The sequence below is a fragment of the Aegilops tauschii genome, chromosome 7 (genome assembly GCF_002575655.3).
Source record: "Aegilops tauschii subsp. strangulata cultivar AL8/78 chromosome 7, Aet v6.0, whole genome shotgun sequence".
Lineage (NCBI taxonomy): Eukaryota > Viridiplantae > Streptophyta > Magnoliopsida > Poales > Poaceae > Aegilops > Aegilops tauschii.
Window position 1 is genome coordinate 253,259,110 of NC_053041.3, and position 24,967 is coordinate 253,284,076.

The following is a 24,967-nucleotide window of genomic DNA, read 5'->3' on the forward strand; positions in this document are numbered from 1 at the left end:
GCGCGCCCTTGGCTTGGCGCTCCTCCCGAACCACCACCAGCGTTGCGCTGGCAGAGTATGGGGCAGCGGCCAGGTAGAGCACCAGGGGCTCGAGAGGCCGTGGCGCCACCATCACCGGTGGCCTAGTTAGGTATCTCTTGAGGTCTTGGAAGGCTTGGTCGGCCTCCGGGGTCCACTCAAACGGGCCTTTCTTCTTCATCAGCTTGAAGAAGGGCAAGGCACGTTCTCCTAGATTGGAGATGAAGCGTCCCAACGCAGTCACCCGACCGGCCAACTTCTGCATTTCTCTGAGGGTCTGCGGAGGGCTCATGTCCTCAATGGCTTTGATCTTCTCCGGGTTCGCCTCGATCCCCTGTGGGACACGAGGAATCCCAGCAACTTGCCGGAAGGGACACCGAACACACACTTCTCCGGGTTAAGCCGCAAGTTCACCTGGCGCAGGCTCTCAAAGGTCTCTTCCAGGTCTTGGATCAGGGTCCTCGCCTCCCGAGATTTCACCACGATGTCGTCGACGTAGGCCTCTGTGTTTCTTCCGAGTTGTCGCCCTAAGGCGATGTGCATCACTCGCTGAAAGGTTGCACCCGCGCTGTGCAATCCAAAGGGCATGCAGGTGTAGCAGTACACCCCACACGGGGTCAGGAAGGCTGTGTTCTCCACATCTTCTACCGCCATCTTGATCTGGTGATATCCTGAGAACGCGTCCAGGAAGCACAGCAGGTCGCATTCGGTAGTGGAGTCGACGATCTGATCGATGCGTGGGAGCGGGAACGGATCTTGGGGTCAGGCTTTGTTATGGTTGGTGAAGTCGACGCACATCCGTTCCTTCCCGCCTTTCTTCGGCACTACGACGGGGTTTGCCAGCCACTCGGGATACCGAACCTCGCGAATGGCACCCGCCGCCTCCAGCTTGCGGGTCTCTTGGACGATGAAGGCCTGCTTCTCAGTGGACTGCCATCTCACCCGCTGCTTCACGGGGCGTACATTGGGGCATACCCTTAAATGATGTTGAATCACCTCTCTCGGGACTCCTACCAGCTGATTGGGCTCCCACGCGAATATATCCTTGTTTGCACGCAAGAACTTCACGAATGCTTCCTCTTGACCTTGGTTGAGGCTGGCACCTATGGTAAAGGTGGCTCCTGAGGGCCCGTCCTCGTTGACTGGCACCTGCTTGGTTTCCACCTTGTCTTGTGTGAACAACTACTTCTTCTTGGTCGGTACGGCTCCCTTGGGCTCGGAGGTGCCCGCGTCAGCAGGCTGCACCGCCGCGGCGGTTTTGAGGGAGAGCTTGAGCGCAGCCAGGGCCTCCTTGGCGTCCCCTTTGACAGTGAGGACGCCCTTGCTCCCAGGCATCTTCATGAGGTTGTAGGCCGGATGAGTCGCTGCCATGAACTGGGCCAGGGCCGGGTACCTGAGAATGGTGTTGTACGGGAGGCCGATGCGGGCGATGTCGAAGTCGACCAGCTCGGTGCGGTAGTTGTCACGCGTGCCGAAGGTGACGGGAAGGCGGATCTGTCCCAGAGAGCGGGCAGTGCCACCACCAACTCCTGAGAAAGGCTTGCTGAGGCTGAGCCGCTCGAGTGGCACGTGAAGAAGGCTGAAGGCCTCCACGGAGAGCAAGTTGAGGCCGGCACCGCCGTCGATGAGGGTCTTGGTAACAGCCACGTTGCAGATGGTGGGCGTGCAGAGCATTGGGAGCACGCCCGAGCCGGCGGTGGAGTCAGGGTGGTCCTCTGAGCCGAAGGTGAGGCCGGCCTCCGGCGCAGCCCAGCCCGGCGGAGCCCCCGGGCGCTTGGAAGTGGCACCAATCTGGCGGAGGAACGACTTAAAGTGGCGATCTAAAGGCGGTGCTTGAGAGCCGCCCAGCAGGGCCGCGACTGCGTGGTGCGCCGGTACCGCGTAGCGAGCAGCGAAGAGGTCGCAGAGTTCCCCCCAGGATGCCACCGTGGATCCGGGGAGGTTGAGCAGCCAGGCGCGTGGCTTGCCAGCGAGGGCCATGGGGAGCCAGTTGGCCATGACCTTGTCGTCGCCCCCGGCCTTGAGGATGGCCTCCTCGTATGCCAACAGGAAAGCTAACGGGTCTACCGCGCCGTCGTAGCGCAGCGGCATCTCCGGCTTGAACTTGGTTGGCCACCGCACCCGCTGCAGGGCGGGGGCTAGGGCTCGGAGCCCCATGGCCCCGTCGTCGATGCTGGCCGTCGGAGGCGATGACGGGGTGCCTGCCATGCGGGCGGAGCGCAGATCGATGGAAGAGAAGCTTCGGCGCACCCCTACCTGGCGCGCCAAATGTCGGATCTCAGGTTTCGGCAAAACCCTTAAGGTTCGAACTCTGGGGTGCACGCGAAGTTCTTTCCCTCCTACCGATCCACGCCCTAGCTCACTAAGATCTCGCGGACGAACTCGACGAACTGACAACACAAGGGACACAAGATTTATACTATTTCGGGCCACCGTTGTGGTGTAATACCCTACTCCAGTGTGTGGTGGTGGATTGCCTCTTGGGCTGATGATGAACAGTACAAGGGGAAGAACAGCCTCCTGAGGTTGGGGTGTTCTTGTGTTCGGTGTGTGGCTAAGGATTGGCTCTCGATCAGATGAGATCAAGCTGCCTCATTTGGTGGTGGCTAGTCCTATTTATAGAGGCCCTGGTCCTCTCCCCAAATATTGAGCGGGGAGGGAGCCAACAACGGCGGCCAATTTGAAAGGGGACAACTAGTACAAGCTATCCTGACAAAAGCGGTCTTCTCCTGCGAAAGGCTCTGCTGATGACGCCGTCTTGGGCTCCACGGTGACCTCCATCCTGCTGGCCTGCTGGTCTTGGTCTCGTTGAATTGATATGGAAACCTTTGCCTGATGCCTCGGTACTCCGCGCCTGCGCTTGCCCCCTTGGCACCAAAGAGGAAACAAGGACGCTGCGCGCGCTGGCGCCCGCCTGGCGCCCGTCTGATCCAGATCGTCATGGCTCACGTCACAAGAGCCTCGTGAGGTTTGCCCTGCCTTGATTTCTCCGCTCCTCGCGAGGCAGCCTAATGAGGCCACTCCCGAGGAGGTCTTGCATCGTCCGCCTCGCGAGGCTTGGCCCCTCGCGAGGGTCTTGAATGTCTCACTGATGAAGACGGGCCATACAGGCCTGCTAGCAAAGCCACGCCGTGGGCCGCAGGCAGGCAAGTCTGGGGACCCCCGTTCCCAGAACGCCGACAGCTCAAGACCCTCACGAGGTGGACGACACCAAGACTTCCACGAGGAACAGTCTCACCAGGCTGGCTCCCGAGGAGCGGAGATATCTATGCAGGCCTCACCTCATGAGGTCCAGATGACTTGAGCCATGACGACCAAGGCCAGGCGGGCGCCTGCGGGAGCAGTGTGCCAGTTTCCTCTTCGGTGCTAAAGATGCAAGCGTAGGTCCCGAGGAGTCATCCAAAGGTTCCCATTCCTGTGCAACAAGACCAAGACCACCAGGATGGCATGACGGAGGTCATCGCCGAGCCCACCGCGGCGTCATGACCAGAGGCTTTTGCAGGCTGTAAGTGCATCTAGTTCCACCCCTAGTTGGTTTTGGAGTATTGACGACAAACTTGGTTGAGGGACTAACGTGTTTGTGAGAGTTGCAGGATAACACACGTAGTAGTCCCACATTGATTCAGTTTACCTACCAGAGATGACCCCTAAAAATGTGTGAAGACATTGAAGACAATGGTGGTCTGTGAAGATATTCACAACGAATATTATGACTTGAGAAGACATTCAAGTGAAGACTATGGAGTGCGAAGACATAGTTGTTTTGTAGTTTCCTTTTCTTCTTTGTTGAGTCATAGGAACCACCGTACTGTTAAGTGGGGTCGAAGTGAACATAGTCAGAGTGACTAAAGTGATGCTCAACCAAATCCTATGTCTTCGAGCGAAGACAATGAGAGCAAATCTCATCTAGAGCTGGATGAGTCAGCTTTACTTGTAGCCCAAGTCAAGCTGCCGCGTGTGTTTGAAATCTGACCGTTGGACACGTGTCAGTTCCTTAGTGACCCAGGGTCATTTCGGATAAATCAGGTCGGGTTGCCTCCTGGCTATAAATAGCCCACCCCCTACACCATAAATTGGTGGCTGCTCAGAGTTAGTGCACGGCTTTTGTCATTTGAGAGCAACCCACCTCCGAAGCATTTGAGAGAGAGATCCTTGCGAGGACAAACCCCAAAACACCCAGAGCCAAAGAGTGTTAGGCATCACTGAAGTATTTCTGTCCGCGTGACCTGAAGACTTGTTACACTTGAGGACTGTGAATCCTCCAGCCGGTTAGGCATCGCGTTCTGAGCATCCAAGAGTCATTGTGGATTGGCAGTGAACGAAGTCTATGAAGGTTTGAAAGTCTACCTTGAAGACTTACCAGAGTGATTGGGTGAGGACTAAGTGTTCTTAGCTCAATGGGAATAAGGTGAAGACGCGGTCTTCTGAGTTAAATCTCAGCCTCCCTAACCAGACGTACAACTGTCACAGCAACTGGAACTGGTCCAACAACTCCTTGTCCTCACCAAGCAACTGGTTCTATCCCTTACCTCTCTTTACTTATAGTATGCCTTCGTGAAGTCATTGCTTGCTTGCTTGATCTGATTGGCTTCACTATGTGAAGAATGTTGTTGTTTGGCTTCATACTATCTTCCATTCTGATCCATACTACCTAGCTGCTAATAGTCTTCGTGCTTTCACTTCATTACTTACTTGACTATGGCTTGTCTAGTGTAGTCTACCTTCCGCTACATATCAATAGGTCATTTGTTGTGTTTGTCTTCAAAGCCCCCGTGTTTTGAAGACTTTCATAAAAATTGCCTATTCACCCCCCTCTAGTCGATAACTAGCACTTTCAATTGGTATCAGAGCAAGGTGCTCCCTTGTTCTGTGTGATTCGGTTTAACCACCTGGAGTTTTAGCTATGTTGACTGCAGGGATAATCAAAGTCTCCACTGCGCGCCCTGTCTTCGATGGCACTAATTACCCTACTGGAAGAATAAGATGCGCATGCATCTTGAAGCCATTGATGTTGACCTCTGGTATGTCATCATGAACGGCGTTCCCAAGGCCGGTTAAGGTGTCACCCCTGCTGATGTCAAGAGGTTCATTCAACTGGATTCTACTGCCAAGAACATCATCCGTGGTCATCTGACCAAAGGACAGTATGGTCGTGTGAGTGCTCTGGAAACTGTGAAGCTAGTCTGGGACTGGCTCTCCAAGGTCAACGAAGGCGTCTCAACCCAGAGAGACTCAAGGATCAGTGTTCTTCGCAACCTCTTCAACCGCTTCAAGAGAAACGACAATGAGAATGTCCAGCTCACATTTGATCGCCTCACTGATATCACAAATGAGCTTCACGCTCTCGGCGCCATTGAGATCACCAAGCATGAAATCGTCAAGACACTCCTGAGATCACTTGACAGCTCGTTTGACACCCTAGCCCTAATGATTCAAGAACGCCCTGACTTCAAGAATCTCGATCTGTCTGACATACTTGAGATGCTCAACACACATGAGTTCCAGTTATCTGAGAAAGGAGATATCTATGGTCCCAACTATGGCCGTACTCGCGCTTTGAAGGCAAAGGTTGTTTCCTCATCTGAAGAAGAATCTGACTGCTGTTCCAAGGATCCTGAAGACATTGGAAAGGAGCTTGCTATGCTTGTGAAGAAGTTCCAGAAGTTCACCAAGAAGAAAAGCTTCGGAAGGTCTTCAAGATCTAGCTCTAGAAATGATTAAGCTTCCACACGTGATCACAAGAACAGAACATGCCACAAGTGCAAGAAACCTGGTCACTACATCTCTGAGTGTCCACAGTGGGACAATGAGACCAAGAAGAAGAAGAAGAAGAGCAAGGGATATGATTCTGATGACAAGAAAAAGAAGAAATCCTCAAAGTCTTCATCGAAGTCTTCATCACACAAGAAGAGCTCATCTGGCAAGGCTCGTGCTTTTGTTGGCAAGGAGATGGATTCAGAGGAGGAGTCTACTTCTGAGGAGGTAGAGGTCGAGTCTGAGGAGGAGTCCGACTCAGGCGTTGCAAGTCTGGCTGTAGCTACTGCGTACGTGGCCAAGTCCATCTTCAACACTGAAGACAATGGCTCCGTCACCAACGCTGATGCTAATGACAAGGATGACTCTGCTCCCACCTACTGCTTCATGGCACGCGGTGCCAAGGTAAAGTCACACGATGCTTACTTTCAAACATCAAGTGAAGATGACTCTGAATGTGAATCTAAACCTAGCTACAAAACACTTGCTAAAATTGCAACTGAACAACAGAATGCCATGGAACATATTCAAAAATTGCTAGACAAAAGCGATGACCTGTTGAACACGGAAATGACCCGATCTCAGTCCTTAATTGAAGACATCAAAAATCTTCATGTTAAGTACGAGGAACTTGAAAGTCGTCATGAAATGCTCTCAACAACTCATGAAAAGCTATCCTATGATTATCTTAATAGGAAGCAAGAACTTGAGAACTTGAGAGCGGCTCATGAAGATCTTCAAAAAGAGAATGAGTCACTTCACGCTCAACAGATCAGTTCCGCTCAGGAAGGATTTGAACCACCATGTCTAAAATGTCTTGAGCATGATAACGATGTCTCTATTGCTGGATGTTCTACTGCTGCTACTATTGCAATATCTTCAACTGCTGATGTGGTAACTAACCCCTCTACTGAGGATACCACTACTATTGCTGATGAAAATGCCAGGTTGAAGACATTGCTTGAGACAGGGATGTACAAAAGTCTCAAAGGGCATCAGACACTGTGTGATGTCCTCAAAAAGAAGATTCTGAACCGAAACCCTAGGAAAGAGGGTGTTGGGTTCGAGAGGAAAATTAATGTTGATGGTTCTTACTGGAAGCCTGAGCAGTACCCCAAAACCACATGGGTTGCTGCAAAGGGACCTTCAGTGGATCCATCTACCCTGTCTGGCTTCACTTGTGCTAACCCAATTATCATTGATGAATCCTTTGATGCAAAATATAAACTGTTTAAGAATCAGAATGGTGAAGTGTTTGCCAGGTATATTGGTACTAACTGCAGGAATGGACCACCTACGAAGAAGATCTGGGTACCCAAAGTTGTCTTGAGAATCTTCCTGTGAATGTCATTACGACACCACCTGGGAAGAAGACAAACCCCAGACGAAAGGCTTCATATGGTCCAAAGGCTTCATACAGACAGAGGACTCACCAGAGTCACCCTAACGCCCAATGTTTTGCAGGGAAATCATACTCAGACTTATGAATATGAGCGTGTTTCATCAAACCGCTATGTTCATAAGACCAAGAACTATTCTGCTTATTCATATGAGTATTATTCACCTCCTGCAAGGCTATTTGCTAGGGCTCCAAAGCCAAAGTTCTCAGATGCTGCACTTAGACTCATTGCTTCTAAGCCACCCCTAAAGATGTGGGTGGTCGAGAAAAATTAACTCTCTTTTGCAGGGAAAGGTCTCCAGCCGGAAATCAAAGGCGTCAGATGCTATTGCTGGGGATCTAAAACATCTTGTGGGGCGCAAGATAAAATGCCCAAATGGTCTTACTATGTATTTTGTTCCTGGATTCCTTGACAATCATCCTATCTGCCCTAACCAGGATCTCAACTTTGATAATATGCTTGTTCGTCAAATGTTTATGCTTCACATTTCCCTTGGTGAAGCCTATCCCCCTAACTGCACTGTAGGATACGATACCAAAGGCTTCTGAGTGGATTATGGATAGTGGATGCACTAACCACATGACTGGTGATCCAAGTCTTCTCATGGACTCAACCTTACGTCCATCTGACAAGAGTCACATCACATTTGCTGACACTGGTAAAAGCAAGTTATTGGGTCTAGGTAGAGTTGCAATCTCAAAGGATCAACACATGGATAAAGTGATGCTTGTTGAATCCCTTGGTTTCAACTTAATGTCTGTCTCAATGCTTTGTGATTTGAACCTGATTGTGATATTTGGAAAATATCGTTGCCTTGTCCTAATGGAATTTGACAAGTCTCTAGTCTTTGAAGGGTATCGGGAAGATGATCTGTATATGGTAGATTTCTCAGCAGGACCACAGTTGGCCGTATGTCTTCTTGCAAAAGCTTTAGAGTGCTGGCTCTGGCATCGGAGGCTAGGGCATGCTGGCATGAGGAACTTGTACACACTCGCGAAGAAGAAACACGTCGTAGGCATCGAAGGCATCAAGTTCAAGAAGGATCATCTGTGTGGTGCCTGCGAAGCTGGGAAGATGACTAGGGCCATGCATCCCTCGAAGACAATCATGACGACATCACGTCCCTTCGAGCTGCTACACATGGACCTATTTGGCCCTACTCACTACTCTACTCTTACTACCACTGCTTCTCTCTATGGCTTCATCATTGTTGATGATTATTCAAGATATACATGGGTGCATATAATCCTCTACAAGAATGAAGTGCAGGATATCTTCAGACGATTTGCCAATCGTGCCATGATGAACTATGGCATCAAGATCAAGCACATCAGAAGTGACAACGGTACAGAGTTCAAGAACACAGGCCTCGACACTTATCTTGATACATTGGGCATCACTCATGATTTCTCTGCTCCATACACACCGCAGCAGAATGGCATCATGGAATGCAAGAACAGAACACTCATTGAGATGGCTCGGACGATGCTTGATGAGTACAAGACTCCAAGGAAGTTTTGGCATGAAGCCACTGATACTGCATGCCACGTCATCAACCGTGTTTATCTTCACAAGCTTCTAAAGCAGACATCCTATGAGCTTCTAACTTGTAAGAAGCCAAACGTCAGTTACTTCAGAGTATTTGGTGCTAGGTGCTGGATCAAGGATCCACATCACACTTCAAAATTTGCACCGAAAGCACATGAAGGTTTTATACTTGGTTACAGAAAGGATTCGCACTCCTACAGAGTCTTCAACCTCTTTCACTATGAAGTGGTTGAAACTGTGGATGTGCGGTTCGATGAGACTAAACCCGGGCATGGGCAGCCTGGCCCGACGACCCGGCCTGAGCCCGGCCCGAAATACCCGGGCCGGGCCGGGCCGGGCTTGACGTTCGGGCCGGGCTCGGGCTTTGTTTTGCAGCCCGAAAGATAGTTCGGGCCGGGCTCGGGCTTCAATTTTTTATATTTTGGGCCGGGCTTTCGGGCTTCGAGTCGGGCTTGCACGTGCGCGTACTAAAAAACAGCGTTCGGGCCGGGCTTTCGGGCTTCGGACTTGATTTCGGGCCGGGCTCGGGCTTGAAAATAGGGAGTATTTTGGGCTTCGGGCCGGGCTCGGGCTTGAGAAATGAAGGTCGGGCTTTTACAAGCCCGGCCCGAAACCCGGCCCGGCCTGACATTTGCCCGGGTTTAGATGAGACCAACGGCTCGCGAAGAGAGCACCTGCCAAATGTGCTAGATGAAGTCCCTCCTAGTGAATCAATCAAGCTTATGGGTACTGGATAAATCATACCTTCAGAGGCACAGGCTGAAGAGAAACTTATCATTTCTGCACCTAATCCACCTGAAGACACTGCTCAGACTGAAGCCAATGCTGAAGACGAAGACAATAGTCAGCAAGGGCAAAATCTTCATCCATTTCATCCTCGTGTTGCAAATGAAGTACAGATTGAGAAGATAATTGATAGCATCAATGCACCTGGTCCACTCACATGTTCAAGAGCAACACAGCTAGCAAATTTCTGTGGGCACTTTGCATTTGTCTCTATATCTGAACCCAAGAAAGTTGTTGAAGCCTTCATGGAACCTGAATGGATTCAAGCTATGCAAGAAGAGCTTCAATAGTTCGAGCTGAACAATGTGTGGGAATTGGTTAAGCGTCCTGACCCTCGCAAGCACAATATCATAGGCACCAAATGGATCTATTGCAACAAACAAGATGAGCATGGTCAAGTTGTCAGAAACAAGGCTCGTCTTGTTGCTCAAGGATACACTCAAGTTCAAGGGATTGACTTCGATGAAACATTTTCTCCGGTGGCTAGGCTTGAAGCCATTCGCATACTGCTAGCCTATGCCAACCATCACAACATCGTTCTGTACCAAATGGATGTGAAGAGTGCTTTTCTCAATGGCAAGATTGAAGAAGAAGTGTATGTTGCACAACCACCCGGCTTTGAAGATCCAAAACATCCTGACATGGTATACAAGCTCAATAAGGCACTGTATGGCCTCAAACAAGCCCCTCGTGCTTGGTATGACACACTCAAAGACTTCCTGAAGAGCAAAGGCTTCAAACCTGGTTCCCTGGATCCCACTCTCTTCATAAGACATACAATGGTGAACTGTTTGTGTGCCAGATCTATGTGGATGACATTATCTTCGGTTGCACTAACAATAGATACAGTGATGAATTTGGGCACATGATGCAAGAGCAATATCAGATGTCCATGATGGGTGAGCTGAAGTTCTTCCTTGGTCTTCAAATCCGTCAGCAGAGCAACGCCATCTTCATATCTCAAGAGAAATACCTCAAAGATTGCCTGAAGAAGTTTGGAATGCAAGACTGCAAAGGGTACACGACGCCGATGCCAACCAATGGTCAATTGGGTCCCGACGACAATGGTAAAGAGTTCGTTCAAAAGGTATACCGCTCCATGATTGGTTCTTTACTCCACTTATGCGCATCTAGGCCAGATATCATGCTTAGCGTTTGCATGTGTGCCCGGTTTCAAGCGGCACCAAAGGAATCGCATCACTTAGCTGTGAAGCGAATTCTTCGATATTTGGCTTACACCCCAACACTAGGATTACGGTATCCAAAGGGCTCAGAGTTTGATCTAGTTGGATTCTCAGATGCTGATTATGCTGGTGACAAGGTTGATCGCAAGTCCACATCAGACACATGTCACTTTCTTGGACGATCTCTTGTCTGTTGGTCTTCAAAGAAGCAGAACTATGTGTCTCTCTCCACTTCTGAATCTGAATACATTGCTGCTGGATCTTGCTGCGCTCAGCTTATATGGATGAAGCAAACTCTCAAGGACTATGGCATCCATCTGAAGCAAGTGCCACTATACTGCGACAATGAACGCGCCATCAAGGTTGCCAACAACCCAGTTCAGCACTCGAAGACAAAGCACATTCAGATCCGTCATCACTTTCTCAGAGATCATGTCATGAAGGAAGATATTGATATCATTCATGTCAACACTGAAGAGCAATTGGCAGATATCTTCACAAAGCTGTTGGATGAGAAAAGGTTTTGCAAGTTGCGGTGCGAGCTAAATATCTTAGAATCCTCGAACGTCCTGTGATTGGACACACATCCTAACGCTTATGCATGTTGATGACTTAGATGTGCAACACACGAAGTAAAGTATATCTTCAATCAATGAAGACATACACTCTAAGTGTGAATACATTAATGCAGAATTTGACCTCGGAGCGCCACGATAATTGTGCGTCGTGTCTGGGTCTAATACTTCCTATACGGTGGGTAACGCCACCACCAAATTCTTGTTTGAAGTGTTTCAATTGGCGTCACAATTGCAAAGTCTTCGCATTTGATTTGTCTTCAACATTGATTTGACTTCATGTTTATCTTCACAATGTTGATTTGGTATCATACTGATATATACATATATTTGTGTTTTTTCCTCTACAGCATTCACTTATAGCTATGTCTTCATGTTTGAATCTTTTGATCTAAGTGAATGTGATCGGACCCTAACCCCCTCTATGCTTCTAACTCAGATTCTATCTATCTAAATCATATGCATTCTATTGAATCTGTCGATTGTCTTCTCTGAGTCCTTGTCAGCAGAAGACATAGAGACAAAAGTTGAATCTGTTTTAATGCTATATCCTTATTGCCTGAAACCCGGAGAAGCCGGAACGACCACCCGACAAGCCAGGCGTGCGTGGGAACATGGAACAACTTCCAACGAGTTGCATGCATGCCACGTGTCCTTCAGATGTGAACCGCTTGGGGCACCTGCGTAATTACGCTGGGCTGTCCCTTTCCTTATAAATACTCAACTCACCGCGGTCATTATCTCTTCTTCCACCTCGCCACCTCGCACAAACCCTAGCGCCTCCGCTAGCTCACGTCGACGCCGGAGACGAAGCACTTAGCTGCCGCAACTTCTTCGACGCCGTCCTCACGCCGGCCGCGGACCTCGTCCTCTCCGCCGCCGCCGTAGGTGCCTTCCGCCGCCAAGTTAGGGCGCGGGAGATTGAACTGCCCGGCCTCCCTCTCATCCTCGTCTAGCAGTTCGCCGTGCGGTAATTAAAACTTACTTTTTACTGCCTTTTTGATCCATCGATCCATCCACTTCAACCAAAAGTGGTTTCTTAACTTCCAAAACTGGATCTGTCTTGTTCTACATCTCATATCTTGCTAAGTATATTCACTTATGCTTCAGAACTAGTTAGATTCCTCAATTGTGCTTATTCTTGGATTCGTACAAATCTGGAACCAACTCTCATCAAATAAGTGAATGTCTTCACACTATGAGGTCAATGTCTTCAAACTGATTTATCTTAAAATCTTCTGAGAATTCATATGACCTCTTCCCTTCCCTCACACCTCTAATGCTATCACAAGTACATGTCCGTGGGAGAATCCCTTGGTTCTCATAATCTGCATTCATTTGCAGAGTTCTTACAGCATCACATCAACTCTCCTGAAGCCAGTTCCTGTCTGACCAACAAAAGGAAGCCATTCACAGTCTTGAAGCCATCCAGTTTGAATATAATGGCAACAGAGAAGTCAGCTAGAAAGGGCGGCAGGCAGCACCGTGGGGATACAACCAAGGACTTGCCACCGGATCTATTTGAAATGTACAAGACAGATCCTGGAGAGAATTACAATCAGCGCAAGACCCGAATCCAATGGATTCGAAGATATTTGGTAGAAGAATGGTTCAAATACAGATTTGTGACTGCTGAATATGCTGAAAAGAGCGCAATCAAGCGCCCATGGGGAGATATTCTATACAGAAATCTGCATCCCAAGTCCAAGTCTGAAGCCATTGCTCAAGGCTTCTACCCTTGCATGGTCCGTGGACCACAGCCAGAGAATGCCGACCTATCATCATTGTTATGGTGTCGCAATGACAATCTCTTCAAGCGCAATTATCAATTTGCCAAGGAGTCTGCTGTCAAGAACAAGAAGGACTTGGGACTCGACTTCAACCCTGGTCCATCTGCTCCAAGGGCTGATGGCACCCGCGATGCCAATCCAAATGTCATTGGCCCCTTCTATAACCTCGATGGCCTTATCACTGACATAGCTGTACAGGGGGCCACCGTGGAGCACTCAGCTGATGACACAGATTCTGAAGAAGCGCCAGCTTCACCAAAGCCACAGAAGAAGAAGAAGACAAAGGCTATGAAGCCCTCTGCTACACCAAAAGCTTCGCGTGTGAAGCCATTGGCCACTGCACCTCCTGAAGCCAATGTGCAATCTGAAGATTTATCTCGTGTCTCCAAGAAGACAGAGAAGTCCAAGAAGAAGAAGAAGCCCATCAAGAGTTTTGGGTAAAAACTAACCCCAGTTGTCGTTCTGTGCAATGAGGATGCCACCATTGATCTGTCTAGCGATGAAGATCTTGGTGATGATGCCCTTGAGATGTTGATCAAGAGCAAACAGGAGGCGGAGATCTTCAACGATCTGCCCCTCTTTGATGTCAATATACTGAACAACTTCATTGATGAGTGGTTCGACGACCATAGCATTAGCGTTGATGATCTTCAGCTTCATGTGGACATTAGTGTCACCTTCCATGGAGCCATTGCTAATGAGCTGGCTCTTGCTCAGAAGATTGTTGAGCTGAAAAACAAGATTGACTATGAGAAAGCTCACTTCAAGAAGAACATGGCCAAGCTCAGTGTGGCAGATGTTCAAATTTTCAAGAAGATGCAGCACGATCTCAAGGAGGAGTTTCACAAGAAGCGTGAAGAAGCAAAAGGTTCATGAGAGCGGATGAAATACTTCGCAGAGAAATGTGTTCAAGCACACAATGAGGCTGAGAAGCCCAAGGCTCTTGGGCATCCTGGCATTGACCCCAAGATGGCTGTCAAACAAAAGAAGAAGCCTGCTGAAGCCCAAACTGAAGTACCAAGGCAGGAAGCACCTCGCATTGTCTTCCCTGCCAGCATGATAGGCACGAAGCCTAAGGTCCCCTCAGCAGCTTTAGAACTGAATAAGACAAGGGCAGCTGAAGCCGAAGCCAAGAAGCGCAAGCACAAGAATGCTATTGATGGTGCTCCATCAACAAAGAAGCTGAAGACAAAGTCTTCAAAGAAAGAGCGTGTTGCTGCCACAGAGCCTCTTGTTGTTGAGCCCATTTCTGTTGCCCGTCCTGCCTCCACCAACCAAGAGCGCCGCCTTGTGATCCACGAGCCTGCTTTCACAGAGGCTCCTGAAGATGAAGAAGTTCCAGCTGTCGACCCGGTCATAGCTGAAGACATTGGTCATGAGGACAATGTAGAAGATGATGAAGTCCTTCCTCAACTCGAGAACCAAGTGGTATCATCGCCCGTTCTCACGAACAGTGAACTCATCAGCATTGGTCGTCCCTTGACGCCAATTGCTCAGGATGCTTCGTGGGTTGATCGCCCTCAACAAGACACCCCCATTCAAGATGAGACACCCCAAACTTCACCACCTCAAGTCACCACTCCGGGGCTTGATGACGACATTTACATGGTGGAGACCACTCCATCACCACAGGCGTCGCCCGCATTCCGCAGGCTTCGCAAAGGCCCTAGGCCACAGGTCACCATGTCGAGCATTCCAGAAGGAGAAGTGCAACAAAGCTCAGTAGAACGCCAAGTGTTTCCTGAAGCCACTCCCACTGCGAATGTCTCCGAGTCTGACGCGAAAACTGCTGAAGACATTCCGGCTGCATCAGCCGAAGAAAATCAAGAACCAAGACAAGAAGAAGAAAGAGTTGCCACACCACCTGCCACTGATGAAGTCGTTCTCGAGGAGAACGTGACTATGCCCGACCCTCCTGCTACTGAAACGGAGGTTGAAAACATTGAAGCTGCCACAACCAACACTGCTGACGCCAATTACATTGTCATGGCTGAAGACAATGTGGCGCCTGAAGCTAATGTTGTGCCTGAAGCTAATGTGCAACCTGAAGCCACAGTCCATGCTGAAGCTACTGTTCCACCCCCAAGGCCTCACACTATTGAGCAGGCATATGATCGCGGCCAACTTATCACTGTCCGATGGCCTGTTTTGGTTCCTCCCACCGCTCCCGGACCACAATATGATTACCATGTGGAGCAAAGGCCTCAAGTCCAGAAGCCAAAGCCCAAACTGCCAAGGTTTCCAGGTGCTGCAACATTGCCAGGATCGTTCAGTGTAAATAGCTTCAGGGCACACAACACATTCTTTGACAGTGCCAAGAACCCATACTCGAAGCCAAAGATCTCATCTGATCGCTTTTGGAGCTATCAGCAGCGCAGCTATTACTCATGTGTCTTATACAATCAAGAGCGAATCTTTCCTCACATGCATCTGGATTGTGAAGCCATTGCTGGTCTGCCCTGCCTTGAAGAAGCTCTGGACTGCTTTAGAGATGCTGGCCTTCTACAATTCGTCACTGACAAAGAACACTGGAATGAAGAGCTTCTGCTGCAGTTCTATGCCACTCTTCACATTCGTGGCTACAAAGGGATCTGAAGACTTGGGTCCTTGAGTGGATGACAGGTGATGTGCATCATGAAGCTAAAGCTCAAGATATCATTGAGCTTACTTCCCTGCCCACTCCAGGTGAACTATATGAACCTGGTTGTTAGCTACATAGGAATGCGCTGCAGAGTATATTTCAGAAGCCAGAGCCCAATATGAGTCAGATGCTCAGCATGATGAAGCCATTGCCACAAGATGCTGAATATCCCAAGGAATTCTTTGTCAAGGACCTCGAGTGCCTTCCCCGTACAATTTATCACATTGTGAGGCGTACTCTGTGGCCTGTCAAGGGATATTCTCCTGAAGCCAAACTTGAAGGCACCATGAAGACTTTGGTGTTCTATATTCTCAATGGCATCAGCTTCAATACCCAGGATTTCTTCATCAGGCAACTTGCTGCATCTGGAGTTGATCTATTTGGCTTGAACTTTTATGCTCCATGGGTGATGCGCCTGATCAAACTACATTCATCTGTTGACTATCAGCCCTCAGCGCGCAACCATCTTATATTTATGCCTGAGGTTGATGTGTCACTTGAAGCCATCTACCCAGAGCCTGACAAAGAACCTCTATATCTTCACAATGTTGATCGTCAAAGCTTCACGCAACCACTTGAAGGGATTCATGTTCCAAATGCTGCTACTTCTGCTTACCCTCTGGCTGGCAATATGCATGAGCCACACCGTGCCAACACTGAAGCCACTGCCAGTACAATTGCTCAATGGCCTCGGAAGCGTTCTTGCATTCTCAATCACAGAGAGCTTCTCATTGCCTTAACTCAGAAGCAGGATAAGCACCATGAATGGCTCAAGCGTCAGATGCAGAGTATCTTGGTGGATGTAAATCACATCCGAAACCTAGCCACCAAGAACTCCTTCATAGCCCATGAAGCCTGTCGGCGGTCTTGGAAGAGTCTCACACTACTATGCCCTGAAGAAGATCTTCGCGAAGATGGCTTCAATGAGGGTTTCAAATTTGACTCCAGACCTCCCCGAAATGCAAGCTCGCGCCGCACTCCATCAATAGAAGATTCTGAGTATTCATCTTCGGCTGCAACAGTTGTTGCAAGAGTCGTCGATGAAGAAGATGACGCCACTTCACCAACTCTGGCTTCACTGCATCTCGACACTGCACCAGGCCCTTCTGCACCACCGAACTCCAACGTCGACCCTGCACCTTCATCTACTCCTGATGGGAACGAGTAGATGCTCTATGTCTTCAAACCTTTTTGGTCCTTACTGACAAAAGGGGGAGAAGCATATGAGTTGATAGTCTTCAAGCGGGTCCATATGGGTGGTTGCTATATTTTTTTGCCAAGTGGTTACAACTCTCGGTTTTGATACATTTGGTTCTTTAGGTTGTAACACTTAAACTTGATGGTCGTCTGCTATGTTTTCTGCTACTCTGTGATGCGATGATAAATTCCGCATGAAGTCATTCCGCAGACATCCATTTTTCATTATGCATGTCATTATCTTTGTTATATCTTTATATGCATGATGAATTGTCTTTATAAGTTGAAGAGGATCTCCACAAGTAAAACCTGCCATGTGCATTTGCATTCAAGAGCAAACTACTTATATGCACATCTTCAGGGGGAGCCTTTTGCTACTTATGAAGACAATGCCTTAAATCTTTAAACTTTCACATACTTTTATCCCGTTTGAAAAATTCAACCAGTCTGTCATCAATCACCAAAAAAGGGGGAGATTGTAAGTGCATCTAGTGCCACCCCTAGTTGGTTTTGGAGTCTTGACAACAAACATGGTTGAGGGACTAATGTGTTTGTGAGAATTGCCGGATAACACAGGTAGTAGTCCCACATTGATTCGGTTTACCTACCAGAGATGACCCCTAAAAATGTGTGAAGACATTGAAGACAATGGTGGTCTGTGAAGATATTCACAACGAAGATTATGACTTGAGAAGACATTCAAGTGAAGACTATGGAGTGCGAAGACATAGTTGTTTTGTAGTTTCCTTTTCTTCTTTGTTGAGTCATAGGAACCACCATACTGTTAAGTGGGGTCCAAGTGAACAAAGTCAGAGTGACTAAAGTGATGCTCAACCAAATCCTATGTCTTCGAGCGAAGACAACGAGAACAAATCTTATCCAGAGCTGGATGAGTCAGCTTTACTTGTAGCCCAAGTCAAGATGCCGCGTGTGTTTGAAATCTGACCGTTGGGCACGTGTCAGTTCCTTAGTGAACCAGGGTCATTTCGGACAAATCAGGTCGGGTTGCCTCCTGGCTATAAATAGCCCACCCCTACACCATAAATTGGTGGCTGCTCAGAGTTAGTGCACGGCTTTTGTCATTTGAGAGCGACCCACCTCTGAAGCATTTGAGAGAGAGATCCTTGCGAGGACAAAGCCCAAAACAACCAGAGCCAAAGAGTGTTAGGCATCATTGAAATCTTTCTGTCCGTGTGACCTGAAGACTTGTTACACTTGAGGACTGTGAATCCTCCAGCCGGTTAGGCGTCGCGTTCTGAGCATCCAAGAGTCATTGTGGATTGCCAGTGAACGAAGTCTGTGAAGGTTTGGAAGTCTACCTTGAAGACTTACCAGAGTGATTGGGCGAGGACTAAGTGTTCTTAGCTCAAGGGGAATAAGGTGAAGACGCGGTCTTCTGAGTTAAATCTCAGCCTCCCTAACCAGACATACAGTTGTCATAGCAACTGGAACTGGTCCAACAAATCCTTGTCCTCACCAAGCAACTGGTTATATCCCTTACCTCTCTTTACTTATAGTATACCTTCGTGAAGTCATTGCTTGCTTGCTTGATCTGATTGGCTTCACTGTGTGAAGACTGTTGTTGTTTAGCTTCATACTATCTTCCATCCTGATCCATACTACCTAGCTGCTAATAGTCTTCGTGCTTTCACTTCATTACATACTTGACTATGGCTTGTCTAGTGTAGTCTACCTTCTGCTGCATATCAATAGGTTCAGTTGTAGTGTTTGTCTTCAAAGCCCCCGTGTTTTGAAGACTTTCATAAAAATCGCCTATTCACCCCCCCTCTAGTCGATAACTAGCACTTTCACAGGCGAAGACTACTTTTGTCAGGATAGCATGTACTAGTTGTCTCCCTTCGAATTTGGCCGTTGTGGGATCCATTGCCGCCTTCATTTGGGAAGAGGACCAAGGACACTATAAATAGGACCTAGCCGCCACCGTAGAATGGGACGGATCATTCAGATCATCCTCTCCCCAACCAGCTCACTTGAGCCCAAGAACACTCCTCCTCCTGAGGTTGTTCTCCCACTGTACTAGTTCATCACCAGCCCCTCGAAGCCAATCCACCACAAAGGCAGGAGTAGGGTTTTACACCGCAAGGTGGCCCGAACCTGGGTAAACGGCTGTGTCTCTTTTCCATTCAGTTCGTCGAGCTAGGCCGTGAGATTAGCGAGTAGGCGGATTGGGGAGGACGAGTTATTCGCACGCACCCCAGAGTTATAACCTCTCAAGGGTTTGCGGAACCCGAAATCTAACTGCCCCCGCCTCGCGAGGCGAACAATATCAAGGCCTCCGAAGGAGTGGCCTCCCGAGGCTGTCGCCGGAGGAGCGGAGATCTCTAGGCGGCACCCGGCCTCACGAGGCGCATGGTGACGTGAACCATGACGACCGAAGCCAGAAGGGCACCAACAGGCGCAGACGAGGACAATTTCCTCTTTGGTGCTAAGGAGGTAAGGACGTACGCGGGTTCCCAAGGAATCCCCCAAAGGTTTCCATTCTAGTGCAACAAGACCAAGACCACAAGCTCGATAGGACGGAGGTCATCGCCGAGCCCACCTGCGCGTCACCAACCAGAAGCTTTGCAGGTGAAGACCACCTTTAGTCAGGATAGGGTGTACTCCTGTCCCCTTTCAAATTGGCCACTGTGTTATCCCTTCCCGCCTAAGCTACGAGGCAAGAGGACCAAGGCCGGTATAAATATAGGCCAGTATCCACCATAGAGAGGGGCTGGATGATTGAACCCTTCCACACATGAGCTCTCCTGAGGCAGCTCACCCATCTGTGCTAGTTCATACTCATCCTCCTCGCGAGGCAATCCACCACCAAGCAGGAGTAGGGTTTTACACCGCAAGGTGGCCCAACCTGGGTAGATTGCCGTGTCCCTTCCTTCCCCGACACTGTAGCTCGAGCACGGCGAACCATGGCCTTGGTGCGGTGAGTGATTGGTTGTGATCAAGCGGAGTCCTTCGCGCACGCCCCAGTGTTCGAACCTTTCTTGGGACCGTGGATCCCCGATTCCGACAATTTCCCTTGGTTGGGATTTGTTACAATATTTATCTCTTAATTAAACAATCGGCGAGCCATTTGCCTTGTTTCAAAGAAAATATGACAGTCACAATCGAGTTGGAAAGGGCAACAACATCTAACTCCAGCTTACAAACTGTACAAAAGCACGAGGGTTAATTGTTCATCAGGTTTAGACAAAACCCAGATTGGAAATGGCAACAAGATCTAACTCCAGCTCTGTTTTTGGCAGTCACAATCAAATGAATCAGTCAGGTCCATAGAATGAACATCCAGGGTTGTAAAATTTACTGGATTATGACCACAAGATGTGGTAAATAGAAGCCCGACACATTCAGAAGCCCTTTTGTCCACCTGAAACTCCTTATTTTGCTCTTTGACATACCCATCCGTCAAAACCATGCTGCTGGTAAACTTAAGCCGGATGGACAATAGTAACCTCGCATTCAGCAGGAAGAATGTGACAAATCTAGTGTTTGCATGGTTGGCTACATATCGTTCTAGCGTTATTGTCTTCAATCGAATGTCATGAGAACTGAGAAAATCCCGGTGCTTACGAATCCACCGATTGGTTATAACTTTCTTACCCCGTCCTGTTGCCTAAATAGACATGAAGATTGAAAACAGTTAAGGTCTAAGAAAAGAGTGTCAAAAGAGCAACAGCTGAACGGTTAATTCTAGTACACTATATGCGGGCTTCCAACGTGCGTGAAATTATCACCTTTATATACAACTTCTCCAGACATGGAAAGCATTGCAGCAAGCCAATAATCTTGTTCAGGTCAAAACTTTTCGTATGGATATATACGATCTTGACAGAATCCAACACCATTGATAGGCTATCCATGGGCAAACTCTTCATTGAGCATAAAACATAATATTAGTACAAAGAGTGTACTCCAAGATGATATAGAACTTATGCGCATAAATTTAAAACACAGCTTTTGATTACAAGTGTAGATGATAATATACAGTACCTGAAGAACTGTGGAGCCAAACACCATCTTGAAACGAGCACAAAGATCATGTATTACACCCAAGGTCTCCAGTTTAGGCGCAGAGATGACAGTTATTTCCGACGGTGAATAACGAGAATCAAGTATCAACCTTTGAAGTGAAGGCTCATCTTCGATGATGAGCTGCCTTCCACCAAAAGAAATTCCAATTCTTACAAGGTTAGGTGACTTTATTTGGAGACAACCGATTCTAACTATCAAAACAAGCAGCAAGCACTCCAGGGTAGGGCAACTGGAGTGGATGATGTTGTGCAATGAGGCCTCCGACATACGAACCCGCACAAGTGAAAGTTTTTTGAGAAATGGGAGTCGAAGGTTTACTACCAGATTGTCTGGTAGGTAGCACAGCGCAAACGTGGCGGTGTGGAGAGAGGAGGAAAACCACGAGATGGACATCGGTGCTAAGGGCACAAGTACATGGCGTTCGGTATGTGTAATGTGATTTCTGGGGAATAGTAGAACTCAAGCAACTGTAGTTCTATGAATTCAAGGAATTTCAGCCAGGCGTCCACCATGCAGGGCATGCACAAGTAGCATGACGGGATGCAGAGGCCTTGAACGGAGCCCTGGTGGGAGGAGATGATGGCCCCGGGGAGTTCAAAATCATTAAAGAGAGATAGCTGACGACAATCGAGATTAAGGGGCGCCGCGCGCCATAGAGGGCGCCATCGAGTTGAGAGGACGTGGGTGCGGCAACAATCCTTGGTGGGGAGAAGCGAGATGATCTCCCCAAGGATGGCGTCCGGGAGATCGCTGATGCGGTCCACCCAAGATTCTACGGGTTCCTCGGATCCGGTGGGGGGGGGGGGTGCTCGCCGCTTCTCCCGCGCTGCTGGGTGTGGGATCTACAATAGGCGTTTCCGCTGGCGGGAGCCTCATCTTCTTGGCGCTGGGGTCAACCGACTCTATTTACCTCGAGGGCACACGTCGAGCTCACGGATTTGAGCAGAGTAATGAATGACGAGCCTAGTTGTAGTGCAAGTGAAGAAGAAGGGGAGCTGGGGTTTTCTGTAGTAGTGAGGAAGAAGGGGAGCTGGGGTTTTCTGTAGGAGTGAGGTGAGGAATTTGGTGGTACGAGTGGAGCGAGCTAACATGAGATGGGTGGGAGTGAGGAGGAAGATGAGCACCCAGGTTTTTTTTGGGGCGGTGTGCTGGGTAGCGCCTCTCATTAAGTAAATATAGGGCCTTTTGAATTGATTTTATTATTTAGGGTGGATGGGCTCTTTCGTCTTGGGCCCAGAGAAACAATTACTACTAGTACAGTGGAGACACTCTATAGCTACCCAGAAAAACAATTACTACTAGTAAAGTGGATACACTACCGCTTCTAGCTCCTCCTAGGTCATCGAAACGTCTCCCACTACTGAATGGTGTTTTACTTTGGTTCACTGACATGCGGGCCATGCAGCGCGTGGGCCCAAATGCCATCCACCAAATTAGAAGGCGGTATGCAGGCGGAGAGTCACCCCGGTCGTAGCACGATAGTAAATAGTTGTCATATCACAAAATCCCACCTCCCCGCAGTCTAAGTTTGACGGACGAAGCAACCATCGTTTTACTCTTCGCCAAATCCCCTTCTCGCTCACCGTCTTCAAGAAAGCCAATACTCGCATATGCCATTGTTCTTCTCTCCCAACAAAGGGAAGGTAAGCAGATCCGTGATGTTGGTATATTTTCTTTGCAAAAAAACCTTTTGCAAAGCAGTAACCGACCCTCACTCTCTTTTTTGTTTCATTGTCATTGTGATTGTGTTTCCTTTCAGATGTCTTCTATTTGTCAGTTTCTTGATGGATGAAGGAGAACCAGGCAAAGATCTGCTGATGTTGGAGCAGATGCGGGAGGCTGATCCCCATGAGACAGAGAACACCAAGAAGATGGAGGCCACCACCGAGCCGACCCCAGATACACTCACGGCCACTACTGAGATGGTCAACACCACGTTTGAGGTTACAGCCCCCGTGGCCCTGCAAGAGCAGTTTTCCCCCTTCGCGGATGTGTGCCCCCCCGCTGAGCTGCCCAAGGTGATTTTCTTCTTTGTCGATCTTGATTGTAGTTTTTCATCTAAGTATGTGGTGATAAATAATGCAAGATTTTATTAGCTCTGATGCCATGCTACCTTCCCTGTCATGCACACTTTTGACTCTACATAGTGGTTCAAATAACTTGTGTTTTTTATATTGGAAAGTAATTCAGAATTCGTTTCTGCTTCAGTTAGGGACCTGATGCAGACAAGGATTGTGTGGTTGTATATGTCACTCGCTATGAGGCAGATGACCTAAATATACGCACTCGGAAAACAAAGTTCTTAGGATGTTTGATCCCGGGAGCCAGTTGCACTTATACCAAAGACGATATGTATTCCATCCAGACTGTTGCCAGGCGTGTTGTCCAGGGTGTACTGAAGCACAAGAAGTTCAAAGCTACTCCTTTGTTTGTGAGGCATACTATTCTTGTCAAGCTTACGCTGGAAGATGACGTGCCATGCCTCGACAAACAAGTTTATGAGTGGCAAGGCCACAAGGTTATCTTCAAGAAGGTTGACAGGATTGAGCTGCTGCCGGACGTCCTCAATGATGTTCATGGCAAGGTCCGTCTTGTGTCCGTTACAAATTAGATCGATGGCATGAAATAGTTGGCCCAACTAGTGTTTCAAAGTAGTTTGGATTTGTTTAATGACCCGAACCTTGTGTATTATCGAGCCCTCTGGGGGTAGTACTTTGTTTGAATCCGTCCATGGGAACTACTGTTACTTTTGTGTGCCCGTGAATTATGTGAAAACCATCATAATTGTTGTTGTAACATATGCGTCCTCACTAGTTTTCTCATGTAATATGGCATGGTAAGACATAAGTTGTCACAGTCTATCATACGAGAAATGTGTGTTTCATGAATAGAGTACTTGTTCGACAACTATGCGCTGACGTATACATAGGGTACGTAAGGCTGTTTAAGTACTTGTAAACACTGTTGGTGCTACCCCACTTGTAAGAAGTTGTGCAAAACACGACACATTGGCCCAGCTCGCTTCAACACTAGAGAAGTCGGCTATCGACCAGCTAATAATCAATACTCCGTTGTTTGACATATAAGCAACTAGGTATCTTGTTACAGTGGTTCATGCAGTTAACTGAGGCCACAATGTAAATTCCAAACATTCACAGGCTAGTCCAGCATTCATGTGGAACATTCACAATAAACTCGGCTTCATAAAATACTTGAAAAGCATAAGTTCAGCAATTTTATACATCTCAATGATTCATAGAACATAACCAACATTTACTAGTTCACAACAAAAGACAAAGTTGTGAGAAGGTTTAAAAATCAGGAAAAATCAAGCAAGGCTTCTCTGAGTAAAGGGCCTCCCTAGCCAGGCTTTAATTTCCTATAGTTCACTCTGGTTCTTCTTGCTGCCACCATCCAGGGTTAGGTTCTCTCATTCCAGAATAACCAATTATAATTGTGTTCTCGGTTGGAATACTGAACTGGACCATGTAGTGGACTAGCCATCTGAACTTCTTCTGTAGTTCAACTAAATTTAAACAACACCATTTGTAGAAATAAGAAGACCACAATGCCTCTGGTCCATGCACCTGTCCCAAAAACCTCCGTGCAACCGTGCCAGCTAGTCCTCTATCCATCCTTGATCTGGGAAAAAGTGCATTCCCGACTAGGATGCGGTTGTTTTCGCTCATCCCTGCACTGCAATCAGGAAGTAAACATATGAATCAGCTTCTTTTAGATTGCGTTGGTCATTCTACCTAGTTACTACCAATGTAGGAATACCCGGAGGACGGGTGGTTAGATGATGACAGCTAGGAATAGCGATCTCATTTTGTGCAGTTCTACTAAAACTAAGGTGTGTACTTCTGATTGCACATATAGAAATGATATGGAGACAGACATCCCTGTTTGCGCAAATATGAAATATGGTTATTTAAGCAGTGAATGTTATTTGAAGTGGCATACGATTAACATCAACATCTATTGTGTTATAATTGGCACTACATTGACAGTATGAAAAAGTGTCATT